This window comes from Drosophila mauritiana, chromosome 3R (genome assembly GCF_004382145.1).
Source record: "Drosophila mauritiana strain mau12 chromosome 3R, ASM438214v1, whole genome shotgun sequence".
NCBI classification, from domain to species: Eukaryota; Metazoa; Arthropoda; class Insecta; order Diptera; family Drosophilidae; genus Drosophila; species Drosophila mauritiana.
Window position 1 is genome coordinate 3,218,350 of NC_046670.1, and position 17,236 is coordinate 3,235,585.

The window sequence follows — 17,236 nt, forward strand, 5'->3', positions numbered from 1 at the left end:
CTGCTGATAAATTCGATGTGACATTGTCCGTTGCCAGGAGATGGCAGGAAACTGGGCGACTTTGTCGATGTCCTCGCTTTGTTGTTGCCGCCTCCTTGTTTCTAGCAACATTATTAATTTTAATAGAAAACTTTGTCGGCTGAGGGAGGGGAAATACGGTGTGCTAGGGTCCAAAAATTAATGAGGGTTGTCCACTTGGCGCTTGTTGAATTTGTAATTTGTTGCCTGCCCCGTTCCCATAGGAATAAGCGATGCTTTGTAGTTGCCCTACACTCGGAGAAATCAGTTGTTCAGTAGTTAGCATTTGGCATAAAGAAATAATAAAAAGTAGCTTTTCAAGTGTGCATTATTCACTGGGAATTGTGTGGATTATTAACTTAATTTAATATGAATGAAAACCTTATAATTTCCATTAAATTCAGGTAGACTTTTGTTTTGAGTTTTTCCAGGTATGTTATATTTTCCCAAGTGATTTCCGCTGTTTGATGTCCCTGCTGCTGTAAACGCTGCCCCGAGATAAGCGACAAAGTGTAAGCGTGGCAATTATTTGGTGATTTCTCAATGCTCTCACCGCCGCAGGCGAATCTTCGCGGAGGTGCCAGCGGAACTCGCAGGACGAAAGACAAAAGGCTTGGCCATATCGCAGGGCAGTAAAGTTAATTTAATAGCGGCAATCGCGGGCCGCGAGTGCGCATCAATTTTGAAGCCACATCGCGCAACACTCTAGTCAAGTGGGCGGCACATAAAATCACATAAATAAGCGTAATAACTAATGTAAACAGCGCGGTGAGCGGTCGCGTAGAATCTCCAATCTCCTGCATTTGCATTTGCGCCGAGAAATTGCCGCAATAAATTGCGCCGTAAAAACACATCGACGCGGGCTGGCTGAGTGAGTGAAAGGTCCTTCGAGCCGGGTAAGGTCGAATTGACACGGTGCCGCATTAAAGGTAAAGTGCACACACAATTACAATGAGTGGGTGGCCAAAAAATCGAGCCAGCGAAGTGAAATAAATGCGAAAACTTCAAAAAGCGCTCAAGGTAATGCCAGCCAAGGGCTACAAATGTGGCCAATATAAATTCCCAATAGCTGGAGCTTCCTTCGCACCCGGAATCCTCCACCACCAACCTCCTGCTCCGGAGCTGTACGAAGCGGTTTTGAGGTTTCCCCCTTCCGAATATGTGTGTGTGTTTGATTTTTATTACGCTGACAAATGGCGTGGCGCATTTAAGCCAAAACCCCTTTTTGCGTTCGGTTCCGTTTGGCAGTGAAAAAATTTGAATTTCAGCTTACCAAACAGCCAAACATATGCGGCAGCGCCTTCGACGTCGGCTGCTGGTTTTTCAGCACTTGGAAAAATTCGAAAATTTGTTTTGAAAACTGTATAAAGTATCTCAATGGTAATACATAAATATTGGCCACTGAAAATATACTACAATTTGTATTCACCAAGTTCCTTTGAGTTCCTTTTAAAATTAAATGTTTTTTTAATACATCATTAATGTGTTTTCAAAATACATGCTGTTTTTTTAATCATCATAGACCGTCAGCTGAATTAGTTGGTCTGAATTTGTGTTTTTTTTTCAATAGCATGTGATTCTCACTTGCAAATATTCTAAGTGCACTGCTGCTGCAGCTTATGTAGCATGCTTTGGAGCTTAGCGTGTAAGGCGCATAAATCGTGCAGCATTTTCCCTGCCAAGCCGCGACATGACAGCTCCAGTTCGCTTCGAATCTGCACCCACTGAAAATCCGAAGACCTCACTCCCGCCGAAAATCCATTTATTAGCCTTGCCGCGTAAAAAATTGAATAAATCGCTGCGCGCGATTCACTCACCTAGGCTCAATTGATTTTTCGCCAAAAGCCGAGAACCTTCAAGGTTACTTTAAGCGGAGATACACAGATCCACCCACTTGACTTTGCCTGGGCATTTGTTTAATTTGGCGTAAGACAAAGACGCCGCGTTTCCATGCATCAAATTTTAAACAGCAATCCACGGGGGCCATGTAAATACAAACCACGCGCCTGAGATTACGCTTTATGATACGTGATAACGCATTGCGTAACCTTTTCGCAGATAATCCTGTTAGACTGCCTACGCACTTATCCCGCGACCTCCGACCCTTCGTCCTGCCGCCTGAGTCTGTGTCAATGTCAAAGGAGCCTCAGACAGTAGCGAAGGTGAAAGGATACAGGGAATGAAACCCCATTAGTCCTTGAGCCCCATTGACTTTGTCAAGTTGTTTGCAACTCATCCTGAGTCCTCATTTCGGTGGGTTGAGTGAGATAACTATTGTGGATATTTAATTGGTGTTGTTTTTGGGTAAGAGCCGTTCATAATTGACAGAATACTATGATTGAGAGCATAATTAAAAAAAAATTGTATTAGAAGCTTTTTTAGAACAGAGATATTATATTATTAATACATACTAAAGCAAAATATTATAAAATTATTTTAAAGTGTGATTTTAATGTCATCTACTGTAGTGTATCGGCTTTATATTTACCCGATTACAACGCCATCCTTAAGCGTATTGAAGACTCCCTGTGCATCATGGCACTTGCCAAGTGGCAGTTGGGGGTGAGTCTCCCCTTTTCCGTTGACATCTTAACACTTGCCGCTTTAACATGCCGTGCCACATTTGGCAATGGTGACAGGTGCCTTTAGTTGGGTCTGGCAGGGCATATGGCATAAAGCTCTGATGTCATCAAAAATGTCACTCAAAAATTTATGAAAAGAGAAAAATGGGCGAGAACGCATAGACGAGGTGGCAGACGAGCGGGCTTCGTGTATATATCCTCTTGGCCCCGAAATTGTGTGGGTGGTGTGTGTTTCCAAAGAAGACAGCGTGGGAATGCGAGCAGAGGATCCTAGAGCTACTTCTATCGCATATAAACTCACTTAATGCGAGTGCATATTGATAAGAGACAAGGACGCGACGGCGTAGATAGCCAGCCAGGGGGCGGGCGGGATTATGGGCGGTTAAGGATGGGCGGGCCATATCAGCAACAGCTGCAGGAAGTGCGCTTAAATGTGTCGACTGGGCCGGATAAAGCGTTAAGCCTTTGCGAGGACTATGAATTATTATTGTTTGGCCCCAGCGAGCAGTCACGTCTACTTGTAGCGATATCGATTACCGACCAGGCGGGCACAGAAATCAATTTGATGCTCCGCCACCAGCACTTCCTGATTATCCGGCCTCTATTGTTGTCACCCGGTGCGTATACGCAATATTTTGCATACGCTTTTATTGCCGATCCCTGATTCGCGTCCGTGTTTTCCTTTCGGCTCCCGCGTACGTGCCTCGACAAGTGGATGAGTCCTTCCACCAGGTAGTTGTCATGCAAATATATCGCTCGCTGCGATGTCTTTCGCCGCGAGTCCCACAATCAAATTATAGCCAGGCCATAACAAGTTGGCCGCTTAATTGCCAGCACTCCTATCTCAAGTCGAACAACAAGTGCGACACACATGTGTGCCGATAGGAAACTTTTAAAGCCGATCCAGGCTTTCCAGTCCCTGCTACTTTGGCCCCGGATTATCGCATATTTTTCATAAGTGCGACGTGACTCCATTATTGGCAGTGGTGCACTTTGAAAAAAAGATTGTGGATTTAAAGCTTTGGCTTACAAAGGCAAATTTAATACATCTGCAACAATGTTAACTAAAAGTGGTGTGACTTGCTAAGTTACCAGCAACTCAATTATCACGTTAATGAATTTGTTTAGTTAACAAACGCAGACTCTCTTGACCTATTTAAATGGTATATTGCTATCTATCCAAAAGACTATCAAATATCTATATAAACGAATTTAAGAATTCATTGGATTTTGCATTTATTGTATTATGATAATGGAACTGAACGTACCAAAAAAATATTTCCCCTAACTATTTCTAGAGGAAAACCAATGAAAATTTTATGAAGGTGTACCAAAAATCGGATAAAGTTTAAGTAACTACATAAACGAGGGTCGCTGAGGTCGCATATTTGCATTTGGGTTAGTTGAGATGCCGTGTGCATGCTCCTCGCATACATATTGATTAGCCCAAGCACTTTCAATACTTTCAAATTGGACATACAAGTTTAAAGTTTCCCCTTATGGGGAGGATTATGAGCTGTAGGTCGCAAAAGTCATTAGAAATCCGTAACATACTATCGGAGCTTAAGTCTTGCCTGTGAAAAATTCCAGAGAATTAAAACTACTACGTTATATAATAGCATAGTTTTGAGCTTTTCTCTTTAAATCATTGTGAGATGTGGATGTATCCTGGCACATCCCATTGCTGTGGCTCAATTGTCCGAGGCCATAAAGCCCTGCTGGGGACAGCAAACTAAAATATTTATTATCACATCATATGCCAGGACGAAACCAAGCCCATGGACAGTGTGCATAGCCCTCAGATCCTCGTTAATGCCTTGGCATTTTTGACTTTTTTCCGCACTTATTTTGTGGGCGTACCCAATGAAGAGAAGCGGAGGAGCAGGAGTGGCTGCCCGGGTTAATGGCCTGGGTCATCATCTGTGCGGCGCACATGCATGGCAAATTACTGAATATACAATTACAAAATACACTTTTCTAATTGTAATTGTAATTGTAATGCAGCGTCCAAACAGAACGGGCAAACAACCCGCAGCCAGCAACAATAATGCAAACAGTTTAAGGGGCGCCCAAGTCGGAAGGTAAAATTATATGCCTATGTACACACACGGCACATAAAGCCGAAGTGCTCATGTGTGTTGACATATTGTCCTGGTCCTGCTTCTGCTCCTGGTCCTTGTCTCGTTCCCAGGCCCAGTCCCTGGCTCAGTCCCAGCCCTGTTTCCATGTTTATTTGTTTGCCAAGTTAGTGTTAACTTTAGTCATTCAGCCAGATATCCGTCGGTGGCACTTCAGACGACCTCCATTTGAGCTGCTGCTGCTCTTGTTGCCGTCGCTGCACGTCGTCATTATTATAACGTGCCCGCCCAGCCAAGTGACAGTCTGCAGGAGCAGCCACCGCGCCCGCCTTCGTCTCCCACTTCAGCTGCTGCTCCGCCTCCACCTGTCCAACAATGGCTCCTGCCGCTTATGGATTGCCATGGCAGACGGCACTCGGAGAAAATAGTTTGCAGGCATATTACATGCCTATATATCGACGGTTTGTCACGTTGCAATAATTTAGTAATCTGGCCTTTAATCGACCTTTTTCATACCTGACAGCACATGTTTTATGTTAAAAAAGAGGTAAGTAGAATTAACCTCCCCAAGTATCAAACCGTTTTGAGTCCCACCACAGATGTAAGCCCAAGGATATATTTTCTCCGAGTGTATCCCTGGCTAGTTCCACCCGTCATTGGCTCTTACACATGACCTCATTAGCCGTCGGAACGTGACTTGTTATTTGACTTGTTTCGCGAGCTGGCTGCCTCTCTTAGTGCACGACTGTCCCTGTGTATTTGCGATGTGCATCTGAGCCCCAGTCATACGAGTATCGTCATATTGAGATATCCACATATCCACATATCCAGATTTCCAGATATCCAGATACCCATACCCACATTCGCACAAGCACGCATTTGTCTGCGGGCCCGCTCAAACTCTAATTAAATTTGCCGTCGCTGCAATTTAGCTGCGCGGAACCGCAGGACCTCGCATATGTTAGCGAAAAGTGTCATTTGCAGCGAACGAATGGTGAATAGTGAATGGCGAATAGCGAATAGCGAGTCTCAAATCACGAATCCCTACCGGAGCCAAACAATTTTCGGGGCATTTCCGAATGGCGGCGTTGGTTGGCTGACCTCAACGTTTTTCCTGGTTCGCCGACTGGGGATTGGGGATTGGGATTGGGATTGCAGGTTGCAGGTTGCAGGCTGCTGGCGGGAATTAGGCACAGCAATTTGCATTGCAAACAAAGTGAAAACAATCAATTTTATTGCAGTTGCATTTAGTTAATTAACACCATGGCGCTGCGCAGCGCAGCACAGGGCTTAGGGTTTTCCCAAATGAAAATGGGTTTCCGGGACTCGGGATTCTGTGGATTTGGCCGCTCGTAAATTAGCCCGAATTAATTAATGCTCATTAATCAAGCGCAAAGACACAGCATTGCAAGATCACACAAAAGACAGAAGGGCAGTAAAATTCAGCCCCAGTTTTATTTATTTTTTGCTCATCAACGGGCGGCGTGGGTGTGTGTGGCATCCATTCAATTTCACTTGGCAGCGAGTCGCCCAAAAATCTGAACTTCAACGCTTGCCACAACTAATTATGCCACTAATTGAATTTTCGCATTAAGCGCCGACCAAGAGGGAGTCGGCATCGGACTCCATCCCCACTGTCATCCCCATTCCAGAAGGCATCCTGATGAACGATACTCGTACTAGATGGACGCTGGCCATTTCATCGACTTCGCTCTGCACGAGTGCTGGACTTAATTCAGTTGGCGCGCTATTGATTATTTCCCCTTTTCAGGCGGCTCAACTTTAATTACAATATTCACTGGCAGCCATTGTGTCATTATATTGAATCAAGCTAGTCCGTGAATGCCTATGTACATACATACATGCGGATGCCTCACTCACTTAACCCATTGATGCTTAGCTTTAGGTAGGCATATTAAACTTTGTTGCTTATTTTGTGTATACTAAAACTTAAACAAAGCTCATTAAATTATATTTATTTCAATGAAATTTAGTGCTAGTATCAAACCGGACATTGATCTTAAAAGATATTATGCAGTCCATTCGTCGCCAGGTGGCTCGCTTGCGTAATTACAGTGGCGCACCCAGTAGAAGAGCCACCTGGCGTTAGGTATACAAACTGTACAGTAACCTGTTCCACGGATTATTTTTGATAAAACTCACTGATCGATCTATTTCTCTCTTTCTCTCAACCGTGAAAAGCTATTACTAAGGCTATTCAAAGCCATTGGATTATATTTGACTTAAGTGTATTATCTTGCTTTAAATATATATTGATATTGAGGGTAAATAGACTTAAAGTAAAATCCTTAGACGTCTTAAAAAGGATTAAACGCATTTCAATTATTTTAACAACAAAATCTACTATTTGCGTATAATTGCGTATAAGCCCCGAGTTAAGTTGCTCTTAATTCAGACTAAATACGCATTGAAACCGATCTACTTCCCTCTGAAATATTCATCGAAAGATCATTTGAAATGCACGACTAAATGCAAATTGGATGACACAAGTCGTTAGAGGGTTAAGTTTCAAACCAATTCAAACGTTCGTCTAAATCCATCGCCGTTGTTTGGCGTTATTTACCAAACGAAACCATGGTCGGTGGCAGAGCAAATGTTTGGATTTATGTAGCGGTTTCAAATATTGAATTGAATATTATGGAAAAGCTGCTGGTCGCTCCGTTCAGCTGATGCACACGACTTTGGTGTTTGCCTTTGGCTGGCAATTGCTTTCTATTTGCTGGTATCGAGTTTAATTGACACAACCGAAGGTTAGTATCTTGTGAAATGAAATACGCCTCATATTAGGCAAACTAATGCTTTAAAGTACATAATATGCTTGAGCAGACAACCGATCGAATTTAAAAGGGTATAAATTGCATCCTAGTAGGTCGGCTTTATCCTAAAAACTCAACGACGGGATACAACTACACACCTAATCCGAGTGCCAGGCGGAGATGTAACATTAATTGAAAACTCTGATTGAACGCAAACACATATACACATCGCACAGTTTATACAGGGCACAAATCAACACTCGGATATGTATGTTGTGGGCTAACCGAGCTGCCCACAATTTGGTCTGGCAGAGTCTGTCTCTGCGACTTTGTGTGGATGTGGATTGCCATTTTCCTTTGCCATTTTCCTGGCCACTCGCCCCTCGCCGCTCGATTTTGTCGCCGGACAAGCGGCATTCATTTCCGTATGACTTGGAAATTTTGCGGCTTTTCACTTTGCGGTTATCCCCGAGCACAAACCGCAAATGTAAAACTAATGGCATTCCGAAATTTATGAATGCAATGCAATGTGCGCAATTGTGCCGGAGTATGGGTTCTCGAGTGTGCGAAGTCCTGTGATAATTATTTTGCCATTAGAATCCGATTAGTTGGAGGGCTTTCGGTGTGTGTGGTGCGGTGCATTTGATTCATTTCCGCTGTCATGTGCTGGCTTCTTTGGCCCCAGAAGAGCGTTCTTCTGGCTGCAGTTTCTGCTTAAAAATGTAACGCCCTTCGGCGCGATTATCGCCGGCATTATGAGCATTATGAGCTGCCTGATGAAGTTCAAACAGCTAAAATAAATAAGTTGCCGCCATGCCAAGCCATGCCACCCTGTTATCCAGCAGCTTAAATATTTTCAGCGTCAATACTGCGCGAGTTTCACCCATTTGGCATCAATAAACTATAAAAGCGGAATGCTTGCGGCCCCGTCTGCGCTGTTTACACCCAGCTAAGGAGCGGGAAAGCGGGGGAAAGCGGGCGAAAAGGCGCGGAAAAAGGGGAAAAACTGAGATCCTGCGGGCTGTAGTAAATATAAAAGTAAACGCCAAGTACATAGACAAACACAGTCAGTGCAAGTCAATGGCAATGGCTCGGCGAAGGCAGCCGCCGCCAATGTACTGTAAAATTTATGACTTGAGCGCATTCCACAAAACATTTGTTCCTCGGTCTGCACTGAAAAAATTGGGGTAACAACGATAAGTAATGTATCGTCCTGTAGAGTTTTATTTCCCAGAAGTTAGTGATGTATAACTGTTTTAAAAGAACTTATTCTAACATATTCCAATACTGATTATGAAACTCAATTATGGGTAAGCTAATTTAAATAATGTTTATGCATCACTTATCATTGCCTATACTACCAATATTTTTCGTTACTGTACTTGCAGCATAAATAGGAAAAAAAAAATTTAGTTAAAGACGAAGAACCGCGGACAGACGAGCGCGGTAAAGTTTACTGTGGTGATGGAGTGCGGAGGAAGATCCTCATTCAGCTCCTTCGTCCTTTGCTCCTGCTGATGGTGCAGCTTGCATTTAATGTTCTGTTGGCCGCATAACTTGGGGCATAAATAATGAGGCCTGGCAGTAACAATAACCAGATATTGGTTGCGGCTTTAAGTTTTACTCCACCATAGGCTAAGACATAAAATCAGGATAGTGGGAAAACTAGTTCCAGGCCAAATTAATAAAGCCATAATGACAAGCATATTCATATAAATAAATCACCACTAAACATTATTTTAAGAGAGGAAATTACTTCTAGCAGCATCTTTTGGCACCCACCTATAAGAAATTATTTATCCATATTTATTTTAAACTTCAACTACATATAAAACTGCATTCTACATTTGATTGACATAGAGTAATGGACATTACCTGTTCAGATACAAATGTGTCCGTTTCTTGTGAGATTTCTTAGATCTTAAAACCATTCCATTGCATTTAACTTCCGTTCATTAATAGTTCAACAAAGACCGGGGCAACTCAAAAGGCTTCGAGGCAAAAGTCATCAGTAACTAAGGCCGAGAGCAATGCAGACGAAGATCTTTGGCTTTTTCGTGACAGGTTAATTTGGCAGGTCAATCAATCTTGAATTACCCAGGCGCACTGATTACAAAGAGATGCATCATTAGTCTGTCGGAAAGTAATTTTCTTGTGTGCCGTTTTTCCCCACGATTTGAGCCTTCAAAAATATTGTAAAATGCCTCGAATTAAATGCAGTCCTTGAGTGCAATTACTCGGCTTAAACTGGTGGAGCTGCCAAGTGCAGGGTGAAAGTTGTCTCCAAATTCCTTGGCTTTAAATGCTAATTATAAGTTGTTTTTGCGCACAGACACAGACTGGGAAACTTTATTCAAACTAGATATGCATATGCCAAATAAACAAATGTATGCATATACACAAATGTACATATATAGTGCACATGCGATAGAAAAATTACTTAGTGTTTAATTCAAAAAGCATATGAAAAGTTTATCCTTCGGACAAGAACATGATGTCTCTTAATAACTTTTTGCCAGCATTTTGTTTGCTGTTTTCCTCGTTTTTGCTTGGCTCTTTCTTGTTATCCTGCCAACACACACAATTATACATATATACTCGACCGTTCTGGACATAAAATGGGGGCGATGGGTCTACGGGGCTAGGAGCTAAGGGGCGTGGCCCAGCCTTTGGCCATGTCTACTGTGACATTGTCGTAGTTTCCCCAACCATGTCCGTGCCCATGATGCTGGTTCTGGTTCTGGTTCTGCGCCTGCTTCTGGTTCTGGTCCCCTGGAATACTCCGGCCAAATTAACTTGTTTCAATTAATAATCCCCCAGCAAATATGTCAACCACATGGGCCTCGGGCCAGGATCTGCATCCGGGGGAGGCCTGGGGTACTCGGGCCGCTGCTGAAAGTCAAAAACTATGCAAACTTTTAGCTGACTTTGACATTTATGGTTTTCCCCGGGGCTTGGCCAAAGTTTTTCCCCGCTCCGCATTCGATTTTGCCGATCGGAACAGAACAGTCCGGCCTCCATGCTGAAAGTTTTTCGGCAATACGCTTAGTTTTGGCTACATTTGGCTAATGAGTTGACCCAGCCATCGGGTCTGTTTGGCTGCTTTTAAATCCTCGCCCGTCGTCACGTGCATTCCCCGAAATGCGTACACATTAACGAATATTTCTGCTGTCCAGAGGGAAAGCTGGAAAAGGGTTTTCCTGCGTTTCCACCCAAGTGGGATTGGAAAACAGAAACCAAGCTGGCAACTTGGGTGACATCGCCTTGGCCCTTTGGCCGCGCTGGTGCCATCTTTCTGGTTTAATCCAATTTATGTTGCTTGCCAAACTTTGTGGAACAACTTGAAAGTTTTGCGCTTAAATAGCATCAAGTCGAATCAAAAACAACAAAGTATGAAAATGAGTTTACTCGCACATGCTAAAAAAATGCTTCAACTTGGGATTTGGAGTAGAATGTACTCCTAAGGATGAGCTAAAAAATAAACATAGATAGTAAATACTCGAGTCCGAGTCTCGTTTCATTGTATTTATTTTTAGGCGAAATATGTTATATTTTGCTTATTTTTAGGAACATTTGCTGAAAGCGAACTATAGTTTCTTTTAGTGACGCAAAATAACCAATGAAAAAGGGTCCAGTTGTTGGGAATTAAATAAATTGCGCATTTTGACACATTTTGCCACGTTGACTTATTCGCCACTCATCCGCCCTGTTGGTCGGCAGCCACGTTGGCCCCGCCCCTTCGGCCCCTACGCCTCCTTGCTCTTCCGATGGCGATGACAACACGAATCAGCTATAAAATAGTTTTCGACACTGACGCACGCCGCATAGCAATTTTCCACACTGACCCTGCCGGTTGCAAACTTGCCTTTTATTTATTTGTTTAGAATTTTTCGCACGCCTCTCCGGGAAAAACCCTTTTGCGCACGGGTCACTCGGTTCGGGCCGGGCTAATAAAGTTGTCGGGAAAAATTGTTTAACCATAATGATATGCTTGGGGGACAAGTGTTGTAATCCTTTTGCGGCATAACCCGTTTAATATGTATTGAAACTCACAAAAGAAACCACCATTAAGTGGTGTCCTCGGACCCAAGACTCCTCATCTCCTCATCTCCGCCTGCCCCGATCACTTTGATAAGTTGTAAAGCTTAACAACGGTTGACGGCACAAATTGCCGCACGGAAAGAGCCGGAGTCAAATATGCAAAAGCCAAATGGAGGCCGTTGATGCTGGTTTTTCGGGCTCAGCATTCTATTTGGATGTTGGTTGATGGTTGTTGGCCAGTTGGGCGGTTGGCTGGTTGCCTGGCTGCCTGGTTGTCCGGTTGGCGGTCGAGAAAGCAATCAGGCCTCACAATTTGCATTGGCCAAAAGCAAGGCAGCTGCCACACCCATCCATCCACAATTTGTATACACATGTCCGGTGCTTTAGGGACTCTTTTGCGCCGCACGTGCCAAACAGTTTGTTGTGCTTTTCCTTTATTCACCCGCCTTTTTGTTTTCTTTCCTGCAATTGGAAAATGTTGCACAAAGTGCACGCCACCCACTGCCCAGATCCACTAGCAGTCGCAGTCCGGTGGTGGCGATTAATCAAAAATTGTTTACTCCAAGTGATGGATGTGCAACATGGTTCTGACTTGCAACCGAGCGTGCCGGGCAGCCAGTGAGAAGCTAAGCAGAAAGGCACATTTCTGGCAAATCCAGGGTACAGATAGGGGTCCACAGCCATGGGTAGCAAGATAGGTCCCAGACTTTATTATACGCGTTACTCGTAGATTGTGAGGGTATACTAGATTCGTTGAAAAGTATGTAACAGGCAGAAGGAAGCGTTCGCCACTATAAATCAGGATCACTAGATCTGGTCATGTCCGTTTGTCTGTCCGTCCGTGTGAACTTCGAGATATCAGGAACTGTATTTTATTTACTTTATTATTGTTTTTTTCCAATTAGTATTAATATGCTAGCAAAAATGATGACATTTCTCTTTCGTACTCCCACTAGCTCAGTATCGGGTATCTGATAGTCTGAGAACTTTAGTATAGCGTTCTCTTTTGTTTTGTCTATAACATTTATCACTTTAAAATGGGACTAAGAGCTTGATTTAACACTGCAGCATAAGGAACTAGTTTGATTCTCTAAACATTCATATTGTCCCCCAAGAAAGCATTTTATAGGAAAAAATACATTTTAGGTTGGTGAATATTATTAAAATATTAAAGAAGCAGTTAAAGTTTAAAGTTAAAGTTAAGATTGCACTAAAACCTGAAACATCAACTATTGAAAAATGGATTGAAGCTCTACAGTTGCGACCATTATCGTCTGCATATCAGCGGGCAATCATATTTACATGTGATATATAGTAAATGTTGCAGTGGCAGGCTCTCTAACATCGCACCATTTCCCGTGCAGCTGTAGCTGGAAATGCAGTTTCTCTTCAGGACTTAGCCTTTTTTGCCCTTTTTTTTGCTAGTTTCTGAGCTGTCAGGGGATGGTTTGCAGCAGCAACTGTTTGACCATTTGTTCTGGCCCACAACCAGATAGCCAGAGATGGGGATCGAAACGGGGTAAGGCGACTAGAGTCTGACTGCACGACGGGCTTCGTTTTCATTTTTCCATGTCATGTGTCAGCGCAGCGTCTCTCGCCCAGCGGCAATCACAGACGCTGGTTCTATGCAAATGCGAGTATAAATGGATAACTCCATCATCGCAATTCATGCCACTGGCTGCAGCAGCCGCTGTAACTGCTGTAACTGCGCCAGTGGTGCACTGAGAAACAAAGTGTGTTATTATTCCACAAGAAACAATATGGAACTTGCAACCTAATGCAAAGCTCTAACTGAAGGATACTCACATGGATATGGAGTCTTTAACTAATGGGTTTAAATAAGATCTTAGGCAGATTTCTCTCCGTGTAGTGCCAGAGGAACTTGGAAATGCGTTCGCCATTGTGTTGGTAAGTAGCAGTCGAGCCATGACCGCGAAGAGACAGTCGCAATCGCAACAATTGTATTTGCCGTGGTCCTCCGCGGCCATCCGGCCGCCCCTTTCGAGCCCCGCCCTTCATCCCGCCTCCTTCGTCCTGCGTCCTGCCTCCTTCTGCGGAGTGCAATTTGGCCAACAGCAGAAATTATGCAAAGCGAAAAAAATGGCATGCGAACTTGGCATAAATCAATAGAAAATTTATACGTTTCGCCAAGTGAACAGTTTTAGCGTGTCTGCTGTGCGACAGTCTGCAATCGGACCGGAGGTCTAGGATTTCGCGTGTTCTACCAGCTTTAGTTCTCCTTTTTTTGACTTCTCCTTCCTTTTCTACATGACATTTGAAATGCTTTCCTTTTGCCTTTGTCAGGCAAAAGTTGCCCGCTGAGCCAAAGTCGGCTAAATCACTGGATAAGCACATTGATGTTGTCAACAGCCAGGATTCTCGCCAGTATGCAAAGCGGGACTTTATTGATTACACGTTTAACTGTTCAAATTAAGGGTTTCAGCATTTGAGTTTATCTTCAAAAATAAAAGAAAACGAAAGGCAGACCCACTAGTATAGTTAGATACTAAGATGTGGCCCAACCCATTCGCATATCTACGTAACGTATACTTGATTTGACAACTAAGTCCGATCAATGGTAAGTCGATTTTATAATCAATTCATTTGAAAAGATATTACGCAATGTAACTCAGAATGCGATGTGATACTTTTTTAACTATACATTTGGGAAAGTCAATGACCTGCTCCTTATAGTTCCCCTTTCACAGCTCAGTACACTCAATATTTGCAAAATAATTACACAAATTGTACAATCATGTATTCAAAGAGCCGTACGAAAATAGCAAATCCTTTAAGACCGGAGTGTACATGTCTAGCTGGCGCAATTAATCATTCATTGATTTCCCCGTAGGCCCGCGAGCGTGTAGTAACTTGGCTGCTCTAATGGCCCAGAGGAGATTTTGGGAGCCAGGCTAGCGGGGAAGTGAGGCGAAGTGAAGTGAAGTCGAGCATTACATTGTCGGGAGGAGTCGAGACACCTTGCCATTAGACGGCCTAGCTAATTATTAACTGCATTAGATTCTGACAAATGACAAATTGCGCTGCCACATCCTGCTCCTTGTTTGCTCTGCCGCACACACGCTCACACACACAGGCACACAGGCACACAGTCACACGAGTGTGTGTTATCGCTGTTAGCGCTAAGTATTTTTGACACAAAATTAGTTACACAAGGTGGGTGGGGAAAACACGCCCAGCACATAAACACCCGGGCGCCGAAATATTCGGCATAAGCTCCGAAAAATTTCCAACACTTTGGGCCCGGTCATTTATCATTAAAAATAACCACACTGCGAAAAAGGCGAAATGCGTAATTATCGGGCTGCGGCCGTGCCAGCGAATGATTGAATGTGTTTCATCAAATATGTAACATGAATTATAATTTTTACATATTTGCGGTCTGCTTTCTTCATGTGCCATCGTCGGTTTGCTGGCATGCTGGTGTGCTGGGTGAGTTGAGGGGGCCATGGAAATGAAAATCCATCGCGTGCTCCGAGGAAATCCAACATTTTCCAGCGCCTGGCGAACGACAGCAAAATGAGCTATAGAGTCTATAGCGTCAGAAGTGCCGATTTGTGGCCTGACTTGAGCCGCACAGTGTTCGAAACTCTTTATATTGGGAGCTATTTAGATGTACTCTAGATATAGATGGAATATGTAGTGTTTTGAAGACTTGTAAAAGTGAAACACCCCAGAAAAAAATGTTCAATTGTATCTGTACCTACTTAAAGGCAACAAAATAAAATAATCTAATTATATGGAAAAGTATCTGTTGACGTTTGCGATACAAATACCTTTGTAGAATGTTTCTTGTCTATCTTTTTACATTCCATTGACTCAAACGCTTCGTTAGTAGCAATATATACATGTTCCCCTCTCCTTGAAGCACTGTTAATCGGAGGAACAGCCCCGACTTGTGTGCCAGCTATCTGCATACATTGTGTGATATGGGGAGATCTAAAGTAGGCACACTTGTGGCGAACTGGAGCATAACGCACTCAACACGGCATAAATTAAAATTTTTATGTCCAACGCGTTCGCTCTTCTTCTGGGCTCTGGCCTCCAGTTCCTGGTGGGATGGGTTGGGTTGGGTTTGCGATGGAGTGGGATGGTTGTGCTTTGGGCCCAGCAATTCACAGCTCGGGTTAAGGATCGCGGATTGCGTGTGGCAAGTGAAACAAGCACGCACGAGACAGAGCCAAATACTCGACGCCAAATACGATTTTTAGTGGCGACCGCGCGAGTCACGTTATAATTTGCCAGCTAGCCAGCCAGCTCGCCAAAAATCCGAGAATCCAGGCCGCATTTGCTAATCAAAACAAATGAAAACAACATGAATTATGGTCGGCAGGGGCGAAAGGCTAATAGGGTTAAAGCCGCAGAGTTCAGCAAATGAAATAGCCCGAAAAGCGTCCCACACATGTGGCTCATTTTTAATGAAATTGTTCGAATGTGGTTTTCCATTCTGGGCCTGGTCCCCTTGGAAGTGGAAATGGTCCTTGGCTTCGGCTCCGTGTGACACACGTAATTTGAATATATGGCACTAGGTTTCGGTTCCGGCCACAGGTCAATGTGGGGAGTGCGGTCGGTTGAGTTGGACGGCAACTATTCCGGGACACTGTGTCCTTTGACGCTTTCAAGCCCGGCCGTTTGATAAATAATGAAGTCATATGTCCAAAGTTGAATTTTATACTATCACGCAATTGCCGGGCTTCGCTATTCTGAAAGGCGAACGGACCCCAAAACCCCAAGACCGATGTCTAGGACCACGGCGTACATTGTAGCGACGCCCACATTTTCGCAACTTTTTATGTAATCGTAAAAATATTTTTATGATTTCATAATTTTACAGTGTTGGCGGGGCAAAGAGGAATGCTCCTTGTTTATAGCCTCAGCCACGTTGGCGAGCGACGTTGTCTCTGCACTGGCGAAAAATTGTTAACTTTAAACATTGTTTAAATAAATGTAAAGCTGAATAGATAACAACTTGGTCCGGAAAGGGTTGCAATAGTTTCGTAATCTTTCTGAGAGCTATTCAAAAGTGTACAGTGTCTGCATTGCTTTTTGATTTATGACTTTCGTTCCCAGTGCGAGACCTGCAGAATTGTGGCAGTTTTATTTCGACTGCTTCTCGGATTAATTTTCGTAATTTTCCACAGGCGCATCCGCAGCATTCGGTACAAAACGGTGCTTTAAGATCATGCCTGGCTAATCTTGGCCTTGGCTCATATCGCAGCATTTATTTGCAATTTTATGCAAAACCATATTTCCCAGCTGTAAAAGCTGGCAGTGCCCTGTTGGCCGGGCTGAAACGGAATCACGGCGGGGTGCCGTGTGCTGTCTGCTCCTATTTCTGCCCCAAGTACAACAAATACACACACACATGCACACGTGTGCGCTGGGGGAATAGAGCTCTATCTGTATTTGTTTAAGGCTCGGCTACCTTGCAACAAGGACAACACACGGCTCACACAGCTCACAGCTTGAAAAATGTTTGTTGTCAACATTTTCAGTTTGCATCGTTAGCTTAAAAGCGTGCGCCACCAAGCGCCTCGCACAATGGGGCGAAAATCGATAAATGAGACAAACCGTGTGATTTGGCCCCCTCTGGGCCACAAAGGACTTTCGTTTTGATCACAAAATAGAAAAGTGTGGAGGTTTCAAGGCCATCCGTCCGGCGGTGGGTGTGGCTCAAGTGCCGTGAAAGCGTCCTGCTCAAACAGAAATTAATTATTCCGAT

At 43.8% G+C, this 17,236-nt stretch overlaps 1 protein-coding gene across 1 annotated transcript in view; it reads right to left on the reverse strand.

Annotated features, from left to right (window-relative positions):
- LOC117144739 overlaps positions 1-17,236 on the reverse strand; it is a 95,903-nt gene that overhangs the window by 58,088 nt on the left and 20,579 nt on the right. The window lies entirely within an intron of this gene.